A 27,465-nucleotide genomic window follows, 5' to 3' on the forward strand; every position below is an offset into this window, starting at 1 on the left:
TCTGTTGCTGCTAAGGAGTACTGTCTGCATTGATAGCTGTGGTTGCTGTGGATTTTGTGGGGACACCTGCACAGAACTGCTATACTTTGCTGAGGAAATATCTACGAGTAGTGAGTAAACTGTGGGTTGCTTCGGGACTCTATGCGTGTTGTCATTTTTGAGCTCCAACTCGCGCCAACGGGTTCAAGCAAGCTTGCCAGTGATTTGGACATGGGTTGTGAGAAATCATTGGGGTTTATTATTTGTATTTATTTTGATGTGGTACATTGAAAATGTGGTAATGTACACGTTGAACCTTATGTCTGTTGCATTGGTGGAGTCATTTACAGTTTCAGTTTCATTCAATGCATGGGAAAGCATATCTTTATGGAATAACCCAAATCTATACTCATTCTATCTGAAGGTAATCCCCTAGTTGTCATCACCCTAGCAAGTTTACAACAGGGATTCTTATTGGAGATGTCCTTCTCACCTAATATCCCATGCTGTTCAGATATTCTAAGTAAGGAAATATTGTGAGAGTCAAATTCGAGCCAAGTGAGAGGGTTACACAACAGTACATAAAACCAAACTTAGTACCCCTCAGTACATTGTGTCTATATCAGTACCACTCCCCTCCTTCCACTCCCCCATCCCCTTTAAACACCCCACTGACACAGATGGACAACAGTAGAGGGGAGCTGTCTCTTACTGTAGCCCCCCAGGCGGTGGACTGCTGACGGGGCAGATCTTGGAGATAAGTGATGATAGCCCATCATGTCCTCACCATCTGCTGCTGTGGAACCACTGCACAGAGAGAAAGAGAGAGAGAGAGAAAGACACTGAAAAAGAAACCGGAGGCCCAGGGGGCCAGGGCCTGATACTGGGCATCCTGAAAGGGGCCTGCTGGCTATACCACATCAGCATGCCTGACTGTCCTTAATAAACCAAGCCTGTCTGGATGAATCTGACTCCTGTACGACAGGTAGACAATCTTATGCCACTAATTCAATCAATTGCAGTCAGATAAAGGACAATCACAGTGTCTGTATTTTAAGGACAGGTGTGGTTTTGCATATAATTACATATAGAAATGATTTATAGGGCCTTTGTGTGGTTTTGCCCTAATATCCAACAATGATTTCTGTGTGAGGAACAGCTTGTGGGGTGTATTGGCTTTAACTTAACACTTTGTCAACTGATTGAACCTGTAGTGCCGTGTTCCTTTATTTGCAATGAGTTGAATTGGGGCCTCGGGCTCCTCTCATAGTAGGTTTTGTAAATGTTCTGAACTTGTGGTCCAAGCTGGAGGGATACTGCTGGTCAGCGCATTGGTTAGTTATTTGAGACTTATTGGCTCAGTTTTGAAGTTACAGGAGGAGCTCATAGGACAGAACAGGTCCCTAGCACCATTTTAAATGTTTTTTTTGTTGCTTTGCCCCGTTGGCCCTAACAGCTGACTGTATTTCAAATAGGACATTATCATTGTGTCTGGAACTGCACAAAGTTAATGCACACTGACATTTCAGTCTGAAAAACAGCTTCTGTCTCAAGGCCATCAGACTGTTAACTAGCACATTAGAGGATGCTGCCCTGTAGACTTGAAATCACTGGCCACTTTAATAATGTTTAAATATTTTGCATTACTCTTCTCATGTGTTTGTACTGTATTCTATCCTATTATACTATATCTTAGTCTATGCCGCGCTGACATTGTTCATCCAAATATTTATATACTCTTAATTCCATTCCTTTACCTAGATTTGTGTGTGTTGTTGTGAAATTGTTAGCTATTACTTGTTAGATATTACTACAATTTGATTTGATTACATTTTTTTTTGATTTTTGGTTTTAGCAAGCCTGAAAAGGTGGAATCTTTGCCTGATCTCTCTCCCAGATTTAGGTCACAAGTGTTGTGTGTGTTTGAGTTGTTCACTGCCTGAGGTGAAAGACACATCACACAGTGTGATGTACCCCTAAGCGCTAGCATTGACACTACTATCTTTCACCTAGCTGCAGTAACCTGAGGCCACACACATACACACACACACACACAAAAAAAGGGCCTTCCAGGACACCTGACATAAAGTAAGCGGCACTTTTTACCTATTCGGACCTTTTCTCAATCTCCAAACATTAAAATGTGTCAACATCCCCAACACTTTCCCCTATCCTCTCCACACCAGCAGAACTGGGAGTGCTTCATCTCTTCCTTTTCCCTTCATCTTGAAGAACAGAGCTGTGTTCGAATACCCATACTAACATACTATATACTACATACTATTAGTTCATACTGTAAACAAACGTTATCCTTTCAGTTGAGCGTACTAGTGCTTCTCCTGTCTACCGGAAGTTGATGCTGTTGGTATGCAACCTCTTGCTAGATTGCTAGCATAACAAATTACTAGCTGGACATTTTACGACTTTGGGTGTGTTCTTAAATTCAAGTGTGTTCTTAAATTCAAGTGTGCACTCTGGGGCGTTCGTAAATTCAGAGCTTTGTCAGACTGTCCGCTTGTAAATTCAGAGCACACACGGGATGCTCTGGCTGAGGAGTAGGGTTGATTCGAGCGTTCTGACCTCACAACGGCAGTCAAACACCCAAGCTAACGTTGGCTAACTTGCTAGCTACTTCCAGAAACAAATGAGAGAACACCTCACTCTGACCATTTTACTTGCACTAGCAGAGCTGGTTAGGCAGTTTTCATGTTATCCAGGGAGTTGGTGACTGTAATTGTGCTTCTGGCAACATTTTAATTATGCCTTTTTGCCGACTTTTACTGAAACCAGCCATATTCAACGGGTGTTGGGCGTTCATAAATTTATCAGTTAATCTGCGCTCTGGTACACTCAGACGAGAGTGCTCTGAAATTGGAGTAGATAGCCAGAGCGAATTTACGAAAGCACCTGAATGTCCATTGAGAATGCCCATTGACTATACCACTTAGCTAAGAATGACGGGAATAATCAAGTCAATAAACGTTGGGTAGTTAGTTAGATTGCAGCGGTCTAAGGCACTGCATCTCAGTGCAAGAGGTGTCACTATACTACCTGGTCGAATCCAGGCTGTATCACATCTGCCCGTGATTGGGCATCCCATATGGCTGTGCACAATTGGCCCAGCGTCGTCCGGGTTTGGCCGGAGTAGGCCATCATTGTAAGTAAGAATTTGTTCTTAATTTACTGACTTGCCTAGTTAAATAAAGGTAAGAAAATATATAAATATATAGTTAATATACTGTCAAGTTTGATGTATTGGTAGCCAACTAATGTTAGGTAGCTAGCGAACATACCGGTACATACTGCTGTAATGATATGCTGTGGTTCGTAAGGATAGCGTAGCTAACAAATTGTTAGCCAACATAACGAGTAAGGTAACTTATTTGAAAAGTCACTACTTTATTACATTGCTCAACATTTTCTTAACATTTGTCATAATTAGTGAAAGCAATTCATTTGTATCCGCTCGTTGGACTTCAGGTGCATATTTTCCATCATTTTCTTCAAATCTGAAAACGATGTGAAGCCACTCCCATTTGCCTTAAGAATTGCATTATGGGCCCTAAAAGCACGGAAATAGTTTCCACTGTTTGCATAATTCGTATTTTGCTGAGTGTAGTACAACATCCAGGAACCTTTGGCATAGTAACTACAGTATATCCGTACAATGACCAATAAGCATACTGTATCCTGAATTTACGTCACAAATAGATTGACTTTTTTTTAAAGTCACCTTGTAAAAAAAATATGTAAAGTTGTGTCACTCCCTTCTCCCAGACGTCCCTAGAGGACATACACTCTTCCCTCCTACAGTGGCAGAGATCGTCTCTCTGTGACTGGCTGAGAGCACTAACACCTTGTATTTTCCCCCTCTCAGCTTACCCTTTTCAACCCAGCGGAGGAAGTCAAAGAGAAGAATGGTGTATGTCGACAAACAAACTCAGACATTTGTAGAACATGTCTTATCACACATAGGCCAGGTAGAAATGAAACCGACGTCAGTGTGCTGCTAACAGTGTAGCTTCCTCCTCTGTCCCTGTCCCCATACCGGTCTCGAACCAGTGAACCTCTGCTCGTAACACGCATGACCGCCCTCCTTGACAACTGTCACATGTGCTCCCTCTCCGGCCTCTAGGTCACCAGGCTGCTCATTGGGGCACATACCTGTCACCAGCATTATGCGCATAATGACACTCACCTGGACTCCATCACCTCCTTGATTACCTGCACCTTTATAAGTCTCTCCCTTTGGTTTCTTCCTCAGTCGTCATTGTTCCTGTTTCATGTCTGTGAGCTGTTCGTGTCTCTTGTTTTGTTCATTTATTCATTAAATGTATTCACTCCCTGAACTTGCTTCCCGACTCTCAGCGTACATCGTTACAACAACGTGCCAACCAATTGAATTATCTAAAAAGAACGAATTTGGCGACATTTCAATCTAGCCGTGGAGTGCAATTACAGTACGTTCTTAACTGCGCTACAGAAGGATCAATGATATATGAGTGAGTGAATGAGGAGAGGAGTTTAGTAAACAGAGGCAATTAGAATGTAAAAATGAGGAATGGACATGGGAGCGGGTATGTGGGATAAATGGGTTTGCATTATCTTTTCGATTCGCTGAACAGGTGTTTACGGGTCATTGATATGTAAACATGCTCTGAGCATGTTGGAACCATTTCATTTAGGGCCTAGATGTTGGCTGTGGGACTGTTTGTGTGACACGAGGAGACTCTGGCTGTGTCTGAAATGGCACCCTATTCTCTATGGGTCAGAAGTAGTGCACTATATAGGGAATAGTGTGCCGTCTGGGATGCTGCTGAGGAGACATTGTATCCTTAGAGAACATAAGCAGGAGTGTTACATTCCACCCAACCCCTCACATACAATATCTCTTATGTTAAGTTGGAATTTTTTGGTGCAATACAATTACGGTTATTGCATGTTGTACACGTTATTGCTTCTTGTAATCCAGATTATTGGGGCTGTTTTGGCTAGATTGGCTGCTTTGGGTTACTTTCACTTCCTCACCTTCAGCATCCTTGTGATCCAAAAGTCTGGCAGTGTCCATATGAGCGTTTGTAGGCGTCTAATAATAAATTAAAAAAGACCTAATCGAAAAGTTCAGATAGTTTCATTCTGAGTGCCTCACTACTCAGTTCATGTCCTACTGTGAACTCGGAGTCTCTGTTGATACGGGTATGAAGTTGCAAGCGGGTGAGTGTTACCTTGCTACCTTGCTATAGTGTCTCTCCCACTGACATCTTTTGAGTTGCCTAGCAATGGGCTACAGCATTTCATACGAAGGATACCTACGTCCAACAAATGAAACCGTGAAGGCTAAATTCCGTCATCTGCCACTGTGGGTGCCCCGCTGAATACATTAGAGCCTCACCAGTAACCCTTCATTGGAATAGCATCCGGATAACGTAGGAGGAAGCGTTTCTAAGGCAGTACTCTTGACCCAGAGCATCTTCTTCAGCCCTAATTGGTTGTAAAGAGGCAGCTACAGTAGAACTGTGGGATTGTGTGAAATGAAAGGAAGGAACTGTTGGCAGAAATCAATAAGGTTGTAAATGCATTTGGTGGTTTAAAAAAAAAAAAATCCATTGTGTGTTTATTTGCTGGAACACAATGAAATGGATGCTTCACAAATGCAAGGCCATTGCCAGTTTGGGCATATGCTTTTAACATTTGCATTATAATTATTGTGTGTCCAAGCTCAAATAGGATAATTCTGCATAATAGCTGTATGGTACATTTTATCCCAGTGTCAAACGTGTACATCATGTTTACTTAAAAATCTCGACTTGTAACAGAGGTGGTTCAGAACAACGCTTGAGTGTGACGAGTAACCTTGCCTGAGGACCTGAAAACTTGGATTATCTCCCTGAGCAAATGCCTAGGCATTAGCTCAACTTACTAACACAGTCTTGTGGTGCACAGGACGCCCAGAGTTGAACCCTGGTCTGTCACATATTTAACACAGAACATGTGACTTTCATAGCGCCCTACAATTTGGGACTTCTCCTTCCTGTCACCTGACATGTTGCTTCACTCAGTGTCTTTGTTTTATCATTGAGCTTGCTGCTGTGACCCACTGGGGGGCATGTGATGCTGCAGTGAGGGGTCATAGGTCACCCTGATTAACCATTTCCCTCTGCCTGCCCCAGGGCTGATGGTTTGATGGAGTAGGGCTCACTGGGCTAGCTGCTCATGAGGTGCCATAGGTGGGATTTCTGTTCAAGGACAAGGACACAGATGTAGCCATATAAATAAGAAAGGTATAGAATCTATACATTTTTTAAATGTATTTATTTAACCTTTATTTAACTAGGCAAGTCAGTTAAGAACAAATTCTTATTTACAATGATGGCCTACCCCGGCAAACCTGGACGACACTGGGCAAATTGTGCGCCGCCCTATGGGACTCCCAATCACGGCCGGTTGTGATACAGCCTGGAATCAAACCAGAGTCTGTCGGGACGCCTCTAGCACAGATATAGTGCCTTAGACAGCTGCGCCACTTGGGAGCCACACGGTATATTCCCCAACTATGCTAATATCTTAGATTGATGGCCAATGTGAACCTAGTTTGAGATGTTGAGACAATAAGCCTAAATGATGCTAAATGATTCCTCTGCAGATTTACATGCTAAAACATGCTCAGCATCAGTTGATTAGTCTGTGTCTGGTCATTAGCTCTATTTCCTTTCTGGAATGTTTTTACATTCATAAACAGACCATCTGCATACCATTGTAACAACATACACAGCCAAATGAGATCAAACTAATAAGGTTCTGGCAGTGTCCCAATTGTCCAAATCTTTGAAAAGGCTGTCAAACGTACTGTTAAAGAGTAGGAGACCAGGTGGAAGGCTCAGTGTGTTGGCTCAACTTTGGAAGGGCTAACCTATTTCTGTTTCTGTCTGTCTGCCTCACTGTCTGTCTGCCTCACTGTCTGTCTGTCTGTCTGTCTGTCTGTCTGTCTGTCTGTCTGTCTGTCTGTCTGTCTGTCTGTCTCTCTATTTGTATCTCTGTCTGTCTCTCTCTCTCTCTCTCTGTCTGTATGTCTGTCTGTCTGTATGTCTGTCTGTCTGGCTCTGTCTCCTTCTCTGTATTAGAGTTCGACCGATAATGACCTGTGGGTGAATTTAAAACTGGGTACATTATTTACCTTCAGAGTTATCAAACCAGTTGCCGTGATAAACGTTTTTAGTTGTTGTGCACTCTCCTCAAACAATAACATGGTATTTTTTCACTGTAATACCTACTGTAAATTGGACAATGCAGTTAGATTAACAAGAATGTAAACTTTCTGCCCATCCCGTAGCATAAGAATACAACATGCAATCCACAAATAGGCTGGGGATTCTGATTATGTATTAGTGTGGCAACATAAAGTGTTGACCACAAAGGGGATTACGTAATTATTAATTAGTCTTAAATTGGATTAGGAAATTATTGTGGGCATGCATTAAATGGCCATTTTAGAGAGTATGAAAGGCAAAATCTGCCATTTCAGAGAACATGTGGTTGGTTAGCCTACCCTGCACGTATTTGTTCTTACTAGGCTGTGTAATGTAACAACACAAGTGAGGTTATGTGCTAGTGCTACAGTGTGATGACTGTCCATGAGAATCCAAATAGGTCAGATCAGGCTTGCAATGAATAACTTCAATCAGACCCCCTCTCACCTTAGAGAGGGAAGGCAGAACTAGTGGAGATTAGCAACTCACGTCCTGTTGTAAATCAAGGGAGAAGATTCAGGTCTGCACTCTCTCAAGATTCACCAAAGGAATGTCTTTTGTTTTAACATACTTTTTCCCGCTGAAACTCTAACATGTTCAAAAGCGAATACTGGAACAATATTTCTAACGTAGCATCTGACCATTCCCCAGGTTCTATCTATATAACACTAATGTAATTTTGTTTGTTATTTTGTGATGTCATTACAAATGTTATAAAGGAAATACTGTAACTTGGAAAGTATACCCACTACGTACACAACGTTTCCATACTATGCATTGTGCATGTAATGTGAAAAATTGTGAACGTGTTTTTGTTAAGAGAGGGATGTGATTTGAGAAGCTATAAGAGATAATTGTTTTCCATAAACTTTGCACAGTGAGTAGTTACTGCCCGGAGTGAGGTCAGAGAGCATGTCAACGGCACGTTTAAAGTGGTTTGCACTTTGAATCTCAACACGAGGTAGAGACGATAAACTCAATCACTGGTATGGCTGATTAGCTCTCCTAAGTAAAGTATCTTAGAAAGCGAATTTAAGTAGGACCATTCTGTTACTCAGCTCAAACCATCGTATTACACTACTCTCATCACCCCACTGGGAAACAATCGATACAGCTGGCTAAGCCGTATCGAAGCATCTTCAAGAGCAAATGTAAGGAAAATCAACTCTGTATTTCTGTTCAGGACTACACAACAACTCACTGGATACAGGACAACTACAATGGAGGACAACAGTAGAAGATGTGTTGGAACCATTTTGGACAATCAGAGCCTTACAAGTGTGCCGCGGAACGGCCGAACCCCTTTCCAAGGGGGCAAACCCAGGCATTTCACGTAAATGCATTCATGATTTCTTACTCAATGCAGGCGGCGGTTCGTGTGGAAAGTATATGGTTACTGTAGGTGGGAGTAGTTTCTGAATGTACCAATGTTAAGTGTCTCTGTCTCTCTCTCTCTCTCCATCTCTTCTTTAACAAGCAGCCATGTTGTCATTCTGCTAGGGACCTGTTTTCAGCGTATTAAGTCTCCAGTCAATAACGATGCAAAGTGTGTATGTTTAGCCTGTGTTCCCTTTTATCTATCTAGTAAATAAATAATTAAACCAATTAGTGTCGTACTGAATCATGAGCAAGGCTCTGGTTTTTGCAGATGCAAGGAGGTTACAACTGTTCAGAATGATGATATGATATGAGTTTTTGATTAATAAGTGGGCTGTTTATAGATGTGATAGGTAAAGACCTTTTAGAATTTAATTTGGGAGATTGTAACTCTTTAAAGAACCACTCTCGTGGTGCCCCAGATCCTAATGAGTTAATTGTTACATGAATCATTTCATTGGGTAACAATTAAACATAGTTAGTTAATTAGATAAATAACAGTCTTCAGATTGATGTTAAAGTCAAGTCACGACGCGTGTATGGTTGCTAGCATGAAAGGAGGGGAAATTTAGTGGCCTCATGTACAGTAAATGCTTGTGAGGGACGTGGATGTTTCGTAACGTTCTAATGACTGTTTCAATTTGCCAAGTGGCCATTTATCACAACCAATCAAAGGCTCATGTTTACAAATGTGACACAAACACTTTGTTTTCATATGCACAGAATCTCAAATTTGGAAGAATCTCAAATATAAAATGTATTTAGATTTTTTTAAACACATTTTTGGTAACTACATGATTCCATATGTGTTATTTCATACTTTTTATGTCATCATTATTATTCTACAAGAAAATATTAAAAATAAAGAAAAACCCTGGAATGAGTAGGTGTTCAAACTTTTGACTGATATTGTCACGGCTGGGTAGATGTGTAGCGAGGAATCATGCGCAGAGAGCAGAGAGGTCCAGGGGAAAAGTGAGCTTTAATACGGCACCAAAATGAAATGCCTACACGCAGGGCGCAAACACTGACCAACCCAAACAACATGTAACAAGGTCCAGAGCACGAACAACACCAACAATACAACGTGAACATCAAAATAATCCCGCACAACAAATGGGCGCGTTCCCTACGCTACATAGGGAAGAAAATCACGCACACACAAAATGGAACAGGTGTAACAAATGAGACAAAAGTTACCGAAATGAAAAAGGTATCGGTGGCGGTTAGTAGTCCGGTGACGACGACCGCCGAGCACCACCCGAACAGGCGGGGGAGCCAACTTCGGCGGGAGTCGTGACAGGTACTGTATATATATTTTTTTTTAATGAATTGCTTACTAGTTTTTCAGGTTATTGCACTGGAAATTAATTGCATAGGAGGCTTGACATCCTATGCAATGGGCAAGTTGATTGGGCAAGTTGATTGACAGCTAGTCAGTCTAATATATCGCTACTGAACAGTACAGTATATTACTTTAGATGCCACTACTACTTTACTTTACTCTTCCACCACATTGTCTAATCTAATATTTCCATATCAAAGCCTCCACACTCTCTATAGTCTGTCTTTAACATTTCCTAAACACTCAGAGGTTGTGTTTGAAATGGCACGTTATTTGCTATATAGTGCCCTATGGTACCTGGTCAAAAATAGGGCACTATATAGGTAATGGGGTACCATTTGGAACACATCCAGTAATAGGGACAGATATCAGATGGGTGCTCCTTAGGACAAGTGTTTTGTGGAGCTGTTATCTTGTTTTTGATCTAGTTGCACCAGAGTGGAATTATGTGTTGATCAAGGGGAATCCTCGGGTCTTTCAGCTTTATCCCAGCTTTATCACATGGGGATTATGTTGAAGCTTATTAAGCTTCACCTTATTGCTTGCATGCAATATGAGAGTCTGAGTAAGATTTAGCCCATGACAATACAAACAGGATATATCTGAGAGTGGACTATATGAGGTAATAGAGGTATTATAGAGGTAGAGATTTTTAAAAAAATGGATGATTAGGATTAATAATCATAATAATTGTAACGATTCTCCTCTTCGTCTGAGGAAGAGTAGTCAAGATCGGACCAAAATGCAGCGTGGTACGTGTCCATGTTAAATTTATTACAACTGAACACAAAAAAAATACAAAATACCAAAGTGAGGGAAAGAAATTAAAATCGAAACAGTTCTGAATGGTGAAAACACAGACACAGAAAACAACTACCCACAACCCATCAGAGACAAAGATTAACAGCTGCCTCTGATTGTGAACCATACCAGGCCAAACACCTAGAAATATAACACACAGAACCAAAACATAGAATGCCCACCCCAACTCACACCCTGACCAAACTAAAATAGAGACATAATAAAGGAACTAAGGTCAGGACTTGACAATAAGAATGATTTTGTCTTTTTGGAGAGTTCTAAATTACAAAAATGTAATGTACTCTATAGTTGCCCTATTCTATGAAATGCAGGACATGACCTGGCATGTTGTAACGGTCGTCGTATGACGAAGGTGTGGACCAAAGCGCAGCGTGGTACGTGTTCATGATTTTTATTAACTGAACACTGAAATACAAAACAACAACGTGAATAAACGAAAAACCAAAACAGTCCTGTAAGGTGCAGAACACACAAAACAGAAAATAACTACCCACAAGACACAGGTGGGAAAAGGCTACCTAAGTATGGTTCTCAATCAGAGTATAGACAGCTGCCTCTGATTGAGAACCACACCCGGCCAAACACACAGAAATAGAAAACATAGAACACAAAAACATAGAATGCCCACCCCAACTCATGCCCTAACCAAACCAAAATAGATGTACACATGTACTTCGCTGTAATGCAGTAAGTGTTACTAAAGATCTCTCCGGTACAGTAGTAGGCTATGTTATTGGCTCGGTCCTTAAAGTGGAATGGATAGTGTTAGAGATTGAAGTTCATCATGCTTTCCCATAAGCGGTTGGTGTTGCTGTAACAACAGGAGATGGAGAGAGGTGCTCAGGGGCTATTCTATTCCAGTAGTGGGCTACTGTCTGTCCATTGCCATAGGCAGTTTAGTTAGCATCAACCAAAAAGCTACTATATGCTTTTCCTACACCAATGATCCTGCTGCTTGAAGTCAGTGAACTAGCTGGCTCTCATCCTATTTCTCTCTCATGTAATGCGATCAATGCACCACTGACTTTATGCTCTGTCAGACAAAGCCACTGCATACTTATCCCCGGCCTCACTCCAAGATGGCACTGGAGATCAATAAATAGTGTCTTCCATGGACAGGGTATGCACAGGGCGGAAAGGGAGGATGGCCAGAGGGGTTAACCTCTTCCTGTGTGTGCACAGTTTTTCAGTACTAAATGAGGGGACATAAATAAACATATTTTGGAGTCATCGTGACAATTGTTATCTTTTGGTTTGCATTTTTTTGAATCACATAACCTCTTCCTGTGTGTTTTACACAGGAAAAGATTGCCTACTTTCTTTTTTGTGTGAATTTTACCCTTATTTTCTCCCGAATTTTGTGGTATCCAATTGTTAGTAACTACTATCTTGTCTCATCGCTACAACTCCCATACGGGCTCGGGAGAGACGAAGGTTGAAAGTCATGCGTCCTCCGATACACAACCCAACCAAGCCGCACTGCTTCTTAACACAGCGCGCATCCAACCCGGAAGCCAGCCTCACCAATGTGTCGGAGGAAATACCATGCACTTGGCAACCTTGGTTAGCGTGCACTGCTCCCGGCCCGCCACAGGGGTCACTGGTGCACAATGAGACAAGGATATCCCTACCGGCCAAACCCTCCCTAACCCGGATGACGTTAGGCCAATTGTGTATTGCCCCACGGACCTCCCGGTCGCAGTCGGTTACAACAGAGCCTGGGCACAAACCCAGAGTCTCTGGTGGCACAGCTGGCGCTGCAGTACAGCGCCCTTAACCACTGCACCACCCGGGAGGCCTAGATTGCCTACTTTCAGCTGGATGTTTATTATGCCTACATTTGATGTACAGTATACAAAAAAAGTATTCAACCACAAAGAACAGGGAGGTTTTCAAAGAAGGGTACCTATTGGTAGATAGGTAAAAATAAAGAAAGCAGACATTGAATATCCCTTTGAACATGGTGAAGCTATTAATTAAACTTTGGATGGTGTATCAATGCACCCAGTCATTACAAAGATACAGGTATCCTTCTTAACTCAGTTGCCGGAGAGGAAGGAAACCGCTCAGGGATTTCACCATGAGGCCAATGGGACTTGACAATAGTTTAATAGCTGTGAAAGGAGAAATGGATGGATCAACAACATTGTAGTTACACCACAATATTAACCCAACTGACAGAGTGAAAAGAAGGAAGCCTGTACAGAATAAAAATATTCCAAAACATGCATCCTGTTTGCAACAAGTCATTAAATTAATACTGCAAAATAATTGGCAAAGCAATTCACGTTTTGTCCTGAATACAAAGTGGTATGTTGTATTGGATTTGCCCCAAACCTTACTGAGCACCACTCTCCATATTTTCAAGCATAGTGGTGGCTGCATCATGTTATGGGTATGCTTGTAATTGTTAAGGAGTGGGGGAGTTTTTCAGGATAAAAAGGAAACGGAATATAGCTAAGAACAGGCAAAATCCCAGAGGAAAACCTGGTTCAGTATGCTTTCCACCAGACACTGGGAGATGAATTCACCTTTCAGCAGGACAATAACCTAAAAGGCCATATCTACATTGGAGATGCTTACCAAGAAGATAGTGAATGTTCCTGAGTGGCAGAGGTACTGTTTTGACTTAAATCAGTGTCACGTGTGCTCCCTCTCCGGCCTCTTGGTCACCAGGCTGCTTGTTATGGCGCACACCTTTCACAATCATTAAATCACCTGTGCTTCATCAGACTCACCTGGACTCCATCACCTCCCTGATTACCTTCCCTATATACAGTGCCTTGCGAAAGTATTCGGCCCCCTTGAACTTTGCGACCTTTTGCCACATTTCAGGCTTCAAACATAAAGATATATAACTGTATTTTTCTGTGAAGAATCAACAACAAGTGGGACACAATCATGAAGTGGAACGACATTTATTGGATATTTCAAACTTTTTTAATAAATCAAAAACTGAAAAATTGGGCGTGCAAAATTATTCAGCCCCTTTACTTTCAGTGCAGCAAACTCTCTCCAGAAGTTCAGTGAGGATCTCTGAATGATCCAATGTTGACCTAAATGACTAATGATGATAAATACAATCCACCTGTGTGTAATCAAGTCTCCGTATAAATGCACCTGCACTGTGATAGTCTCAGAGGTCCGTTAAAAGCGCAGAGAGCATCATGAAGAACAAGAAACCCACCAGGTAGGTCCGAGATACTGTTGTGAAGAAGTTTAAAGCCGGATTTGGATACAAAAAGATTTCCCAAGCTTTAAACATCCCAAGGAGCACTGTGCAAGCGATAATATTGAAATGGAAGGAGTATCAGACCACTGCAAATCTACCAAGACCTGGCCGTCCCTCTAAACTTTCAGCTCATACAAGGAGAAGACTGATCAGAGATGCAGCCAAGAGGCCCATGATCACTCTGGATGAACTGCAGAGATCTACAGCTGAGGTGGGAGACTCTGTCCATAGGACAACAATCAGTTGTATATTGCACAAATCTGGCCTTTATGGAAGAGTGGCAAGAAGAAAGCCATTTCTTAAAGATATCCATAAAAAGTGTTGTTTAAAGTTTGCCACAAGCCACCTGGGAGACACACCAAACATGTGGAAGAAGGTGCTCTGGTCAGATGAAACCAAAATTGAACTTTTTGGCAACAATGCAAAACGTTATGTTTGGCGTAAAAGCAACACAGCTCATCACCCTGAACACACCATCACCACTGTCAAACATGGTGGTGGCAGCATCATGGTTTGGGCATGCTTTTCTTCAGCAGGGACAGGGAAGATGGTTAAAATTGATGGGAAGATGGATGGAGCCAAATACAGGACCATTCTGGAAGAAAACCTGATGGAGTCTGCAAAAGACCTGAGACTGGGACGGAGATTTGTCTTCCAACAAGACAATGATCCAAAACATAAAGCAAAATCTACAATGGAATGGTTCAAAAATAAACATATCCAGGTGTTAGAATGGCCAAGTCAAAGTCCAGACCTGAATCCAATCGAGAATCTGTGGAAAGAACTGAAAACTGCTGTTCACAAATGCTCTCCATCCAACCTCACTGAGCTCGAGCTGTTTTGCAAGGAGGAATGGGAAAACATTTCAGTCTCTCGATGTGCAAAACTGATAGAGACATACCCCAAGCGACTTACAGCTGTAATCGCAGCAAAAGGTGGCGCTACAAAGTATTAACTTAAGGGGGCTGAATAATTTTGCACGCCCAATTTATTAGTTTTTGATTTGTTAAAAAAGTTTGAAATATCCAATAAATGTCGTTCCACTTCATGATTGTGTCCCAGTTGTTGTTGATTCTTCACAAAAAAATACAGTTTTATATCTTTATGTTTGAAGCCTGAAATGTGGCAAAAGGTCGCAATGTTCAAGGGGGACGAATACTTTCGCAAGGCACTGTATGTCACTCCCTTTGGTTCCTTCCCCAGGCGTTATTGTTTCTGTTTCTTGTCTGTGTGCTGTTAGTGTTTCTTGTTTTGTATTATGTTCCGTTTATTTTATTAAAACACTCACTCCCTGAACTTGCTTCCCGACTCTCAGTGCACATCGTCACAACCAGCTTGAAAATATATGGCAAGACCTGAACATGGCTGTCTAGCAATGATCAACAATCAATTTGACAGAGCTTGAAGACTTTTGTAAATAATAATGGACAATGTTGCACATCCAGGTGTGGAAAGCGCTTAGAGCCTTACTCAGAAAGATTCACAGCTGTAATCACTGATCTAACATGTACAGTATTGACTCAGGGAGTTGAATAGTTATCTACTCAAGATATACATATTAGTGTTTTATTTTTCATATTTTATTTTTTTACACATCTTCCACTTGACATCTTCCACTAGGGTGTTCTGTGTAGAGCGTTGAATGAAATGACAATTAAATCCATTTTAATCCACTTTGTAACGCAACAAAATGTGGAAAAAGTCAAAGGGTGTGAATACCTTTTGAAGGCACTGTATATGATTGCGAACAGCATATTGCTGCTGAACATAGAGCGGAGGGAGCTACGATTGTCTTTATAGCTTTCAAATCGTTTTCTTTTTCTCCAGGGAATGGGCTGTCATGTGTGTGCGTGCGTGTGTGCTCGTGTGTGTGCGCGTGTAAGTGCCAGCTTTTGTGCATGTTTGTGTGTGCGTGCGTGTGTTTTGTAGGCGTGTGTGTTCTCTGAAGGTAACTCAGTACTATCTCTAAAGAATCACAATCCCTGTGTGACTGTGGCTGTAGATGGTCATTCTCCTCCACTGGGTTCCTGATGGACAGTCCGAGTGGTCTCAGTCTACAGTAACGTGACTGACTACACAAAGCACTAGTTTCACTTGACAGGGGTGATACCGTAGAGAATGTATTTTTCTATTGGGGGAGTACCCTAGAGATATGTTGTATTGAAGAGCAAACGACTGCAAGTTGAAGAGATGATTGAGAGAAGTCTGTTAACAGTATTTGGACATGCAAAATGTATGACCCAAGAAGCTTTACTTCAAGTTGAAATTCAGACCGATATGGCTAGTAAGATTTATCCTACCAAGTGCATTGAGAACATTTTGTATGCTAGGCTATATTTAGTGAGTATGAGATTATATAAATACAACATTTCATCTCATACTGTGACTTGCTCACGCTTGTGTGAAATATTTCCTGGAGAGCACGGCCGTGGGAAGTAGGGGTGCTGAAGGTGCTGCAGAATCCTCTGATGAATGTAAATAATTTTTCCAAAATGATATTAAAAAAAAGTATTTTGCCAAAATACTATACCAGAGAGCATCATTTAGCCACAGGCGATCAATAGCTTCTAAAAAATAGCTGTGGATTAATCACAAGCAGATACAGTCGGGAAGTGCCAAATATAGAAAAGCTTGCTGCTTTGTGGTCACACACATATAATCCAAAAAGGTTTTGGAACCACTGACCCTGACAATTTGTCAATTAAACTCATGGGTACACTAGCAACGGACACCAGTTCCGACTTGAATGGGAACTGCCATCTATGGATTATATTGTTATGGTTGGTTGCTACTGTCAGTTTCCCTTTCGCAAATTTCTAAATACATTTGCTGGAAAAAACGTTCAGCTTAGAAAAACTATGCTGTTTGCTCAAATTGGAAGTTGAGAACTAATTTTCGCTTCTACAGAGATATTAGTCCTCAATTTTTAGCAGCAGCTTACCTTGAGATAGGCTATCGGCCATCACCGGTGAGTAGTTTCATCTTCATCATTGGGTGAGTCAGTTCCACAGGAAAGTTTATTTAGTAGCCTACAGTAGCATATATATGTATACAGTGGGGAGAACAAGTATTTGAAACACTGCAGGTTTTCCTACTTACAAAGCATGTAGAGGTCTGTAATTTTTATCAAAGGTACACTTCAACTGTGAGAGACGGAATCTAAAACAAAATCCAGAAAATCACATTGTATGATTTTTAAGTAATTCATTTGCATTTTATTGCATTATAAGTATTTGATACATCAGAAAAACAGAACTTAATATTTGGTACAGAAACCTTTGTTTGCAATTACAGAGATCATACGTTTCCTGTAGTTCTTGACCAGGTTTGCACACACTGCAGCAGGGATTTTGGCCCACTCCTCCATACAGACCTTCTCCAGATCCTTCCATTTTCAGGGCTGTCGCTGGGCAATACGGACTTTCAGCTCCCTCCAAAAATGTTCTATTGGGTTCAGGTCTGGAGACTGGCTAGGCCACTCCAGGAACTTGAGATGCTTCTTACGGAGCCACTCCTTAGTTGCCCTGGCTGTGTGTTTCGGGTCGTTGTCATGCTGGAAGAACCAGCCACGACCCATCTTCAATGCTCTTACTGAGGGAAGGAGGTTGTTGGCCAAGATCTCACGATACATGGCCCCATCCATCCTCCCCTCAATACGGTGCAGTCGTCCTGTCCCCGTTGCAGAAAAGCATCCCCAAAGAATGATGTTTCCACCTCCATGCTTCACAGTTGGGATGGTGTTCTTGGGGTTGTACTCATCCTTCTTCTTCCTCCAAGCACGGCGAGTGGAGTTTAGACCAAAAAGCTCTATTTTTGTCTCATCAGACCACATGACCTTCTCCCATTCCTCCTCTGGATCATCCAGATGGTCATTGGCAAACTTCAGATGGGCCTGGACATGCGCTGACTTGAGCAGGGGGACATTGCGTGCGCTGCAGGATTTTAATCCATGATGGCGTAGTGTGTTACTAATGGTTTTCTTTGAGACTGTGGTCCCAGCTCTCTTCAGGTCATTGACCAGGTCCTGCCGTGTAGTTCTGGGCTGATCTCTCACCTTCCTCATGATCATTGATGCCCCACGAGGTAAGATATTGCATGGAGCCCCAGACTGAGGGTGATTGACCGTCATCTTGAACTTCTTCCATTTTCTAATAATTGCGCAAACAGTTGTTGCCTTCTCACCAAGCTGCTTGCCTATTGTCCTGTAGCCCATCCCAGCCTTGTGCAGGTCTACAATTTTATCCCTGATGTCCTTACACAGCTCTCTGGTCTTGGCCATTGTGGAGAGGTTGGAGTAGGTTTGATTGAGTGTGTGGACAGGTGTCTTTTATACAGGTAACGAGTTCAAACAGGTGCAGTAAGCTACCAGCTTGTCTCAACGCTACAACTCCCGTAAGGGCTCGGGAGAGACGAAGGTTGAAAGTCATGCGTCCTCCGATACACAACCCAACCAAGCCGCACTGCTTCTTAACACAGCGCGCATCCAACCCAGAAGCCAGCCACACCAATGTGTCGGAGGAAACACCGTGCACCTGGCAACCTTGGTTAGCGTGCACTGCGCCCGGTCTGCCACAGGAGTCGCTGGTGCGCGATGAGACAAGGATATCCCTACCGGCCAACCCCTCCCTAACCTGGACGACGCTAGGCCAATTGTGCGTCGCCCCACGGATCTCCCGGTCGCGGCCGGTTACGACAGAGCCTGGGTGCGAACCCAGAGTCTCTGGTGACACAGCTGGCGCTGCAGTACAGTGCCCTTAACCACTGGAGGGCTTCTTAAAGAAAAACTAACAGGTCTGTGAGAGCTGGAATTCTTACTGGTTGGTAGGTGATCAAATACTTATGTCATGCAATAAAATGCAAATTAATTACTTAAAAATCATAAAATGTGATTTTCTGGATTTTTGTTTTAGATTCCGTCTCTCACAGTTGAAGTGTACCTATGATAAAAAATTACAGACCTCTACATGTTTTGTAAGTAGGAAAACCTGCAAAATTGGCAGTGTATCAAATACTTGTTCTCCCCACTGTATATATATATTACAGTACCAGTCAAAAGTTTGGACACATCTACTCATTCAAGGGTTTTTCTTTATTTTTACTATTTTCTACATTGTAGAATAATATTGAAAACATCAAAAGTATGAAATAACATATATGGAATCATGTAGTAAACAAAAAGCATTTAACAAATCCCCTTTGCCTTGATGACAGCTTTGCACACTCATTCTCTCAACCAGCTTGAAGGAGTTCCCAAATATGCTGAGCACTTGTTGGTTGCTTTTCCTTCACTCTGCGGTCCAACTCATCCCAAACCATCTCAATTGGATTGAGGTCAGGTGATTGTGGAGGTCAGGTCATCTGATGCAGGACTCCATCACTCTCCTTGGTTAAATAGCCCCTACACAAACTTTTGACTGGTACTGTAAGTATGCATGTACAGTTGAAGTCGGAAGTTTACATACACCTTAGCCAAATACATTTAAAATCAGTTTTTCACAATTCCTGACATTTAATCCTCGTAATAATTCCCTGTTTTAAGTCAGTTAGGATCTAACTAAGGATCTTAGGTTAGTTAGGATTACTTTATTGTCAGAATAATAGCAGAGAGAATGATTTATTTCAGCTTTTATTTCTTTTATCACACTCCCAGTGGGTTAGAAGTTTACATACATTCAACTAGTATTTGGCAGCATTGCCTTTCAATTATTTAACTTGGGTCAAAGGTTTCGGGTAGCCTTCCACAAGCTTCCCACAATAAGTTGGGTGAATTTTGGCCCATTCCCCCTGACAGAGCTGGCACTGTAGGCCTCCTTGCTCGCACACATGCTTTTCCAGTTCTGCCCTCCCATTTTCTATAGGATTGAGGTCAGGGCTTTGTGATGGCCACTCCAATACCTTGACTTTGTTGTCCTTAAGCCATTTTGCCACAACTTTGGAAGTATGCTTGGGGTCATTGTCCATTTGAAAGACCCATTTGCGACCAAGCTTTAAGGTCCTGAAAATAAGAATTTGTTCTTAACTGACTTGCCTAGTTAGATAAATAAAAAACTATCACCAGTGTCCTCAATGCACCCAGAATTAATGATTGCCTTGGTGAGCCTCCTGCTAAACTGAACGAAACAAATAGCCCATTTAAACGTCAGGTACTTCTCATGTCACCCCTGGACATATGGGAGACAAACAAAATCAAATCATATCAATTCCTCTCTCAAGGCAGATGAACACATTGAAGACAAGGCATACAAGGAAAGCAGATACGAATCTAAAGTGGCAAATTGTCTGTACTGCCGTACCGGCATATCCAGCGGAGTTGCAAGTCTCCCGCCATTGGAAATAAACCCCCTAGGTTCTCAGCACTGCCTGAAGGTAGATTGCTTATCTGCAGACAGCTTGAGGAATGAACGTTCTCCATGAAAAAGGTGCCATTAACTTTTACACACGAGAGTGGTTGTGTAAATACATCTGGAGCGCTGCACAATTTGGCTTCAACTTGACATAATTTACCTGTCTGCTTTTGATTCCAGACAGGAAATAGGAAAGGCACCAATATATGATCAGGTTTGAATGTAAAATACAATTAATTGGTCTCTTTAGGTCATAGTCAAAATTGGATATATTTATTTGTATTTTATTTTTAGTAATTTTTACCCCCTTTTTCGTGATTATGATCTTGTCTCATCGCTGCAACTCCCCGACGGGCTTAGGAGAGGTGAAGGTCGAGTCATGTGTCTTCCGAAACATAACCCACCAAAGCGTGCTTCTTAACTCCCGCTCGCTTAACCCGGAAGCCAGCCGCACCAATGTGTCAGAGGAAGCACTGTTCAACTGATGACCAGAGTCAGCCTGCAGGCGCCTGGACCGCCACAAGTCGCTAGAGTGTGATGAGCCAAGTAAAGCCCCCCCGGCCAACCCCTCCCCTAACCCAGATGATACTGGGCCAATTGTACGCCACCCTATGGGACTCCAGGTCACAGCCGGTAATGATACAGCCTGGGATCGAACCCCAGGCTGTAGTGATGCCGCAACAATGCAATGCAAAGCATAGACCACTGTGCCACTCAGGAGCCAAAAATGGGGGAATTTCAATGTATATAAAAAAATAAGAATATAAGTGATACAGTATAATTTTATTTTTATTTATCCGTTATTTTACCAGGTAAATTGACTGAGAACACGTTCTCATTTGCAGCAACGACCTGGGGAATAGTTACAGGGGAGAGGAGGGGGATGAATGAGCCAATTGTAAACTGGGGATTATTAGGTGACCGTGATGGTTTGAGGGTCAGATTGGGAATTTAGCCAGGACACCGGGGTTAACACCCCTACTCTTACAATAAGTGCCATGGGATCTTTAATGACCTCAGAGAGTCAGGACACCTGTTTAACATCCCATCCGAGAGACGGCACCCTACACAGGGCAGTGTCCCCAATCACTGCCCTGGGGCATTGGGATATTTTTTAGACCAGTGGAAAGAGTGCCTCCTACTGGCCCTCCAACACCACTTCCAGCAGTATCTGGTCTCCCATCCAAGGACTGACCAGGACCAAACCTGCTTAGCTTCAGAAGCAAGCGAGCAGTAGTACGCAGGGTGGTATGCTGTTATCAATGTTATCAATAAAGCTGTAAAGAAAATATTCTGGTAGCATACAACCAGGTGACCAGAAGGCCATCATGCAGTCACAGAGCAGTGTTACCCTGTTACAGCCATATGTTCTAATATTTTGCTTTACCGCAAACAAAGTAGAACTCGAAGGCAAATGACATAATTATTTCTACCTTGGCTATTTAAAAAAATTAAATACATTTAAACAAACATAAAAATAATTTTTCGATATTAATCATGCTTTCAAAAACTCAATGCATGGTTGCTAGGAGATTAGGAGTTTCCATAGAAACGAAATGCAGGTGCATGGCCCTATTCTTACTTTGTCCATCTATGGGTTTGAAAGACATGGCGTAATGTGGGATTAATACATGTAACCTGTGATTATATTACTTCACAATAAGGGTCTCCGTAAGGCTTTCTCCCATCGTCATTAGCTTATTTTTCACAATAACGTATGATCATTGTTTAATCTTTAATGGGATGGCTTTCTTCAGCATCATTATCTTAGAGCTGTCGGGCTACACAATACACAGCTATTCCTCGCCAAAATGTTATACCACTTTAAAACATTTTGTTTATAAAATTTATTTGGTAGGGACAATGCACAACACAAATTAAGTCTCAAAGCTCTGAGAAATGATGCGTGGCACAAGATTTAGCTAATAGGTACTTTCGATCTGTAGTCACTGTGAAATTATTATAGCTTGAGAGTGTTGCAAAAGTGTTTGGGTGTTATACGGGATATTGGGGTGCTTAATCCGAGGTTGTATAACTTTTAAGGATCTGCCCTCTTTTTCAATTTTCGCCTACATTTACATACCCAAATCTAACTGCCTCAGGCCCTGAAGCAAGGATATGCATATTATTGGTACCATTTGAAAGGAAACACTTTTGTGGAAATGTGAAAGGATTGTAGGAGAATATAACACAATAGATCTGGTAAAATATATTACAAAGAAAGAAAAAAAACTATTATTTTGTATTTTTTTTTGTGCCATCTTTGAAATGCAAGAGAAAGGCCATAATGTATTATTCCAGCCCAGGTGCAATTTAGATTGTTTCAACTAGATGGCAGCAGTGTGTGTGTATGTGTGCAACGTTTTAGACTGATCCAATGAACCATTGCATTTCTGTTCAAACCTTTGTATCAAGACTGCCCAAATGTGCACTCTCCTCAAACAATATCATGGTATTCTTTCACTGTAATAGCAATGGCAAATTGGACAGTGCAGTTAGATTAACAATAATTTAAGCTTTCGGCCAATATCAGATATGTCTATGTCCTGGGAAATGTTCTAGTTACTTACAAACTCATGCTAATCGCATTAGCCTACGTTAGCTCAACTGTCCCGTGGACGGACACCGATCCTGTAGAAGATTTATAAGAACAAAGTGTTTTTCAGTTTGGCATGGAGAGTTTTAAGAATATAGAATAGGACATATGGTGGCAGTGCTATCCCCACAATTCCCCTGTCTTTCACCTGTGTCAAGGTGATTTGCTGTCAGAATTGCTTGTTGAATTTTTCATTCCTAGTTCGTGATCTTCTTCTTGAGCCTGCTATCTTTTCTGTAGGTTTTGTGTCCCGATGAGCCAAGTGACAACTGACATTCTGAACCTCAATCACAGTATTCTCATATCTCCCCTTGAACCCAATTTAAATTCCCAGAGAGCGATTTTATATGTATGCTACAGTTGAATAGAGAAAAGACAGTAATGGCACAGCCATAAGAGTGGGCACTCTTTGGGTGAATCTCAAAGTTTTTCCTTGTTCCATCCTCTCCCTGCCTCCTTTTCAAAATGCCAGAAGGAAATTAGTTGTCTCCTCAAAATCCTCTCCTCACTTCCCTCTGATGTTTTGAAGAAGAGGCATAGAGAGGATTAAGTATAGAGGATGTGAGGAAGCGAGGAAATGGAAATTCACCCTTGGTCCTTGGGAGGAAATAGTTATGGTAATCTGACCTCTTATCATGGTTCAATACCAATAAGTGGTTGCCACAAGAATATTTTGAATAGAAAAATGGTCCCCCATTGAAATGTGATGACATGAAAGAAAGTGAATCTGATTTCACTGATTGAACACAAATAAGTATGTCTTGGTCCAAGCCACTCCAGCATTCAAGCCTCGATCATCTTATGAGTTTCCATGTAGATGTGTCAATATATTCTCAGTTGTGAGTCAGGGTGAGGCACCTATGCTTTTCTTCTCTCTCTCCCTTTCTCTATCAAAATGTGACCTCAAATCCACTGACGTAACTGGTAGGGCTGGGACGATACCAGTATCACGATACTCGTTAGTATTGTGGCAAGGAGAGAAAACAAGCGGATTTAACTTCTTTAGGAAAACAGCCCTAATGTTGGAAATTAACATCATTAAGCTGTCATCCAGTCACATTTGTTTATTTTCCAAGCTATATCACACAATAGTTTACATACAGCAGTTTTTTGGGGGAAAAATATTGTGATACTAGTATCGTCACAGCCCTAATAACTGGCCTTTTGTATTTTACAGAGCCACTGCCCCTAAAAACCAATTAATCCCCTGAAAACAGCCTATGTGGCATTGATATGAGTCAGGAACATTTGTTTATAGTGTAAAAACTGATTGCAAAGGATAATTTTTGTCATAAAGTCCGTCTTGTCTAAAACAGAGTTTGGAACCTAGCTAGCTTGCTGGCTAACTTTAGCCTACCTTAATACAACTCAGATTTGGCTTGGAAACACAATACCATTTCAAATGAAGGCAAATAACTAGTAGGAAAACCTTATGTCATGATGCTGATGTCGACAGATTGACATTAGATGCAGTATAACTTTATCCAGCTAACTCAGATTGAGGGGGCCACCGTAATTTAGCTAGCTAACATTAGCATTGCTAGCTATTTTTGACAAACTTTGCTAATAACAGTAATGGAAACAATGCAATCTCTCTAGAGTAAATTTGATGACATCATAATATGGCAAAGTTCTTGTTGTTGTCATTGTATTTCCATGCTACTCTAAGTGTGTGTAATTTATAGGGCTGGGAATTGCCATATTTTCACAATATTTAGGTGCCGATACGATATGTATTGCAATTCTATATGTATTGCGATTTGATATTGTGATTTTATTGCGTTTTGATGTTCCAAACATATTGCTGCAGAGGGAAAACGAATTTTGATCAGCTCATCATTTGTACAAATACAGAAGGTAACCCACTTCATTACTTTGAAACATTTGATAACCCAAATCTGGGACATTATTTGTTGCTTATTTTCCACTTCTTAGAGGCATATAATGTAAAGGGCATAACCTAGCCTCGTGGAACCAGCCTGATCGCTGTGTTCACCATTGTATTTTACTTCACATTTTATGATATCTGAAGTGAAATAGAAAGGTGAATGCAGCGATCAGGTTAGTTCCACCAGGATAATCATAACCCCCTTTGATAATGTAATCAGTGCTCTGTGTGTGTGTGTTTGTGTGTTACCGACCAGTATCTTTGATGAGGGGCTAGGAGCTGATCTACGGTGCTATGCCCATCAATGGGGCTCTGGAAAAGGCTCTATCTCCAGCTTTAACTATTGCCTGCTCACCAACCGTCGTTGATGGGGAGAACAGAATTAGGTAGGTTTAGTCTCTGTTCAACATAGTATATGTTAGTGTGTCAGATATCACCAATTCCTAACTGCCATTGGTAATAGAACAGTGACTGTGTGTATGTGTTCACAGATGCATGAGATGAGAGAGAACTGGCACTCAACAGATCCACTCAACACATCCACAATGAGGTGATGACTAATAATACAGTACAGCACAAATGTCCAGTAATAGCAACACCCTTTTCATTCCATGTATCACTGATGAACTCTGCCTCAACTCTGCCCATTTCTTTAGATGGACTGGAGCTGCTTTTGCCAGATGGCAGCCTCAGTCATGTAACGGGGAGACCATAATTGGTTAGGTTTTATCAGACCTGTTCAAACTTGAACATAGTAACTGTTTGTGTGTCCGATATGACCTATCCTAACTGCCATTGGTAATAGAACAGTGACTATGTTGTGTATGTGTTCACAGAAACATGTATGAAGCCAGAACATGGAGACCTGCAAGATTATGTGATGAAGTCCAGACTGAAAGACGGGCTTGATACTGAATGGAGAGAGACCGGGCACTCAGCATTAAAATTTGACTAGACACAACTTTGAATTGTATTGTCTTTTTTTATTATTCAATGATATGGTATTAGTCAATATGAGGAGGGAAAAACACGGTATATTCTATACCAGGATAAGGGAACTCCTGTTGCATACGGGACAACACACAGAAAGGTATGATCACTGACATGTTTGCCAAGGTAGCCTCATTACCACCAGACACAATGCAGACAGGCACAGTATCTGTATCGGCTGGGAATGACAATGAAAGATGAAAAATGCACATTGTTATAGTAGCAGAACACTGCTTCTTTGGTTTACAGTGCATTCGGGAACTATTCAGACCACTTGACTTATTCCACATTTTGTTATGTTACAGCCTTATTCTAAAATGGATTAAATTGTTTTTTCCCCTCATCAACCTACACACAATACCCCATAATGACACATTTTTGCAAATGTATTAAAAATAAAACACTTTAATATTCAATTTACTTCAGTATTCGGACACTTTACTTAGTATGTTGTTGAAGCGCCTTTGGCAGCGATTACAGCCTTGAGTCTTCTTGGGTATGACACTACAAGGTTGCGCACCTGTATTTGGGGAATTTCCCATTCTTCTCTGCAAATCCTCTCAAGCTCTGTCAGGTTGGATGGGGAGCGTTGCTGCACAGCTATTTTCAGGTCTCTCCAGAGATGTTAGATCGGGTTCAAGTCCGGGCTCTGTCTGGGCCACTCAAGGACATTCAGAGACTTGTCCCGAAGTCACTCTTGTGTTGTCTTGGCTGGGTTCTTAGGGTCGTTGTCCTGTTGGAAGCTGAACCGTCACCCCAGTCTGAGGTCCTGAGATCTCTTGAGCAGGCTTTCATCAAGGATCTCTCTGTACTTTGCTCCTATCATCCTTCCCTCGATCCTGACTAGTCTCCCAGTCCCTGCCGCTGAAAAACATCTCCACAAACATCTCATGGCTTGATTTTTTCTTTGGCATGCACTGTTAACTGTGGGACCTTAAATAGAAAGGTGTGTGCCTTTCCAATTCATGTCCATTTAATTGAATTTACCACAGGTGGAATCCAATCAGGTCGCGGAAACAATGGAAACAGGATGCACCTAAGCTCAATTTCGAGTCTCATTGCATAGGGTCTGAATATCTGTTTTAGACTTTTTAAACAATTTCAAAACTTTCTAAAAACCTGTTTTCGCTTTGTCATTGTGTGTAGATTGCTGATATATATATATATATATATATATATATATATATATATATATATATATATATTTGATTAAGGTTAACGTAACAAAATGTGGAAAAAGTCAAATGGTCTGAATACTTTCCGAATGCACTGTACGTAAAGGATTATTTATTCTACACAGACCTGTTACTACATTTGAAAGTTATCAGAACACAAATTCAATTCAGCAATTGCAGTATTTTCATATTACTCTGTAGGCTATTGACTAAAGGTAATTTGCTGCTGTTTCACATTTTGTTTGTTGTGTTGTGTCCTCCAACATCTTACTATACATCTGCCTGTACTTATTGAACTCAACCTGCAGGAGGTTTGTTTGTTATGATTGAGTGGGGGGAGGGGGGGGGGGGAAAGAGCTGTGGGCAAAGTGCTGACAGATGGGTGTGTCTTGCTGGAGGCAAGGACACACCAAAGAGACACCCCACATCAAACCACACCCCCAAGCCAACTCCCCTTTGGCTTCTGTCAA

General features: G+C 41.6%; 1 long non-coding RNA gene across 2 annotated transcripts in view; it reads right to left on the reverse strand.

Moving 5' to 3' along the window:
• LOC149981503 (uncharacterized) overlaps nt 1–27,465 on the reverse strand; it is a 94,204-nt gene that overhangs the window by 37,154 nt on the left and 29,585 nt on the right. The window contains exon 3 of one of the 2 annotated variants that reach the window (XR_016497753.1): nt 692–786. This is a non-coding gene — a long non-coding RNA (uncharacterized LOC149981503). Of the gene's footprint in view, nt 1–215; nt 787–27,465 lie in introns of those variants that run through there. The other variant, XR_016497755.1, reaches the window with a different exon arrangement.

This window comes from Oncorhynchus mykiss, chromosome 8 (assembly GCF_057628025.1).
Source record: "Oncorhynchus mykiss isolate SJ-2025 chromosome 8, ASM5762802v1, whole genome shotgun sequence".
NCBI lineage: Eukaryota > Metazoa > Chordata > Actinopteri > Salmoniformes > Salmonidae > Oncorhynchus > Oncorhynchus mykiss.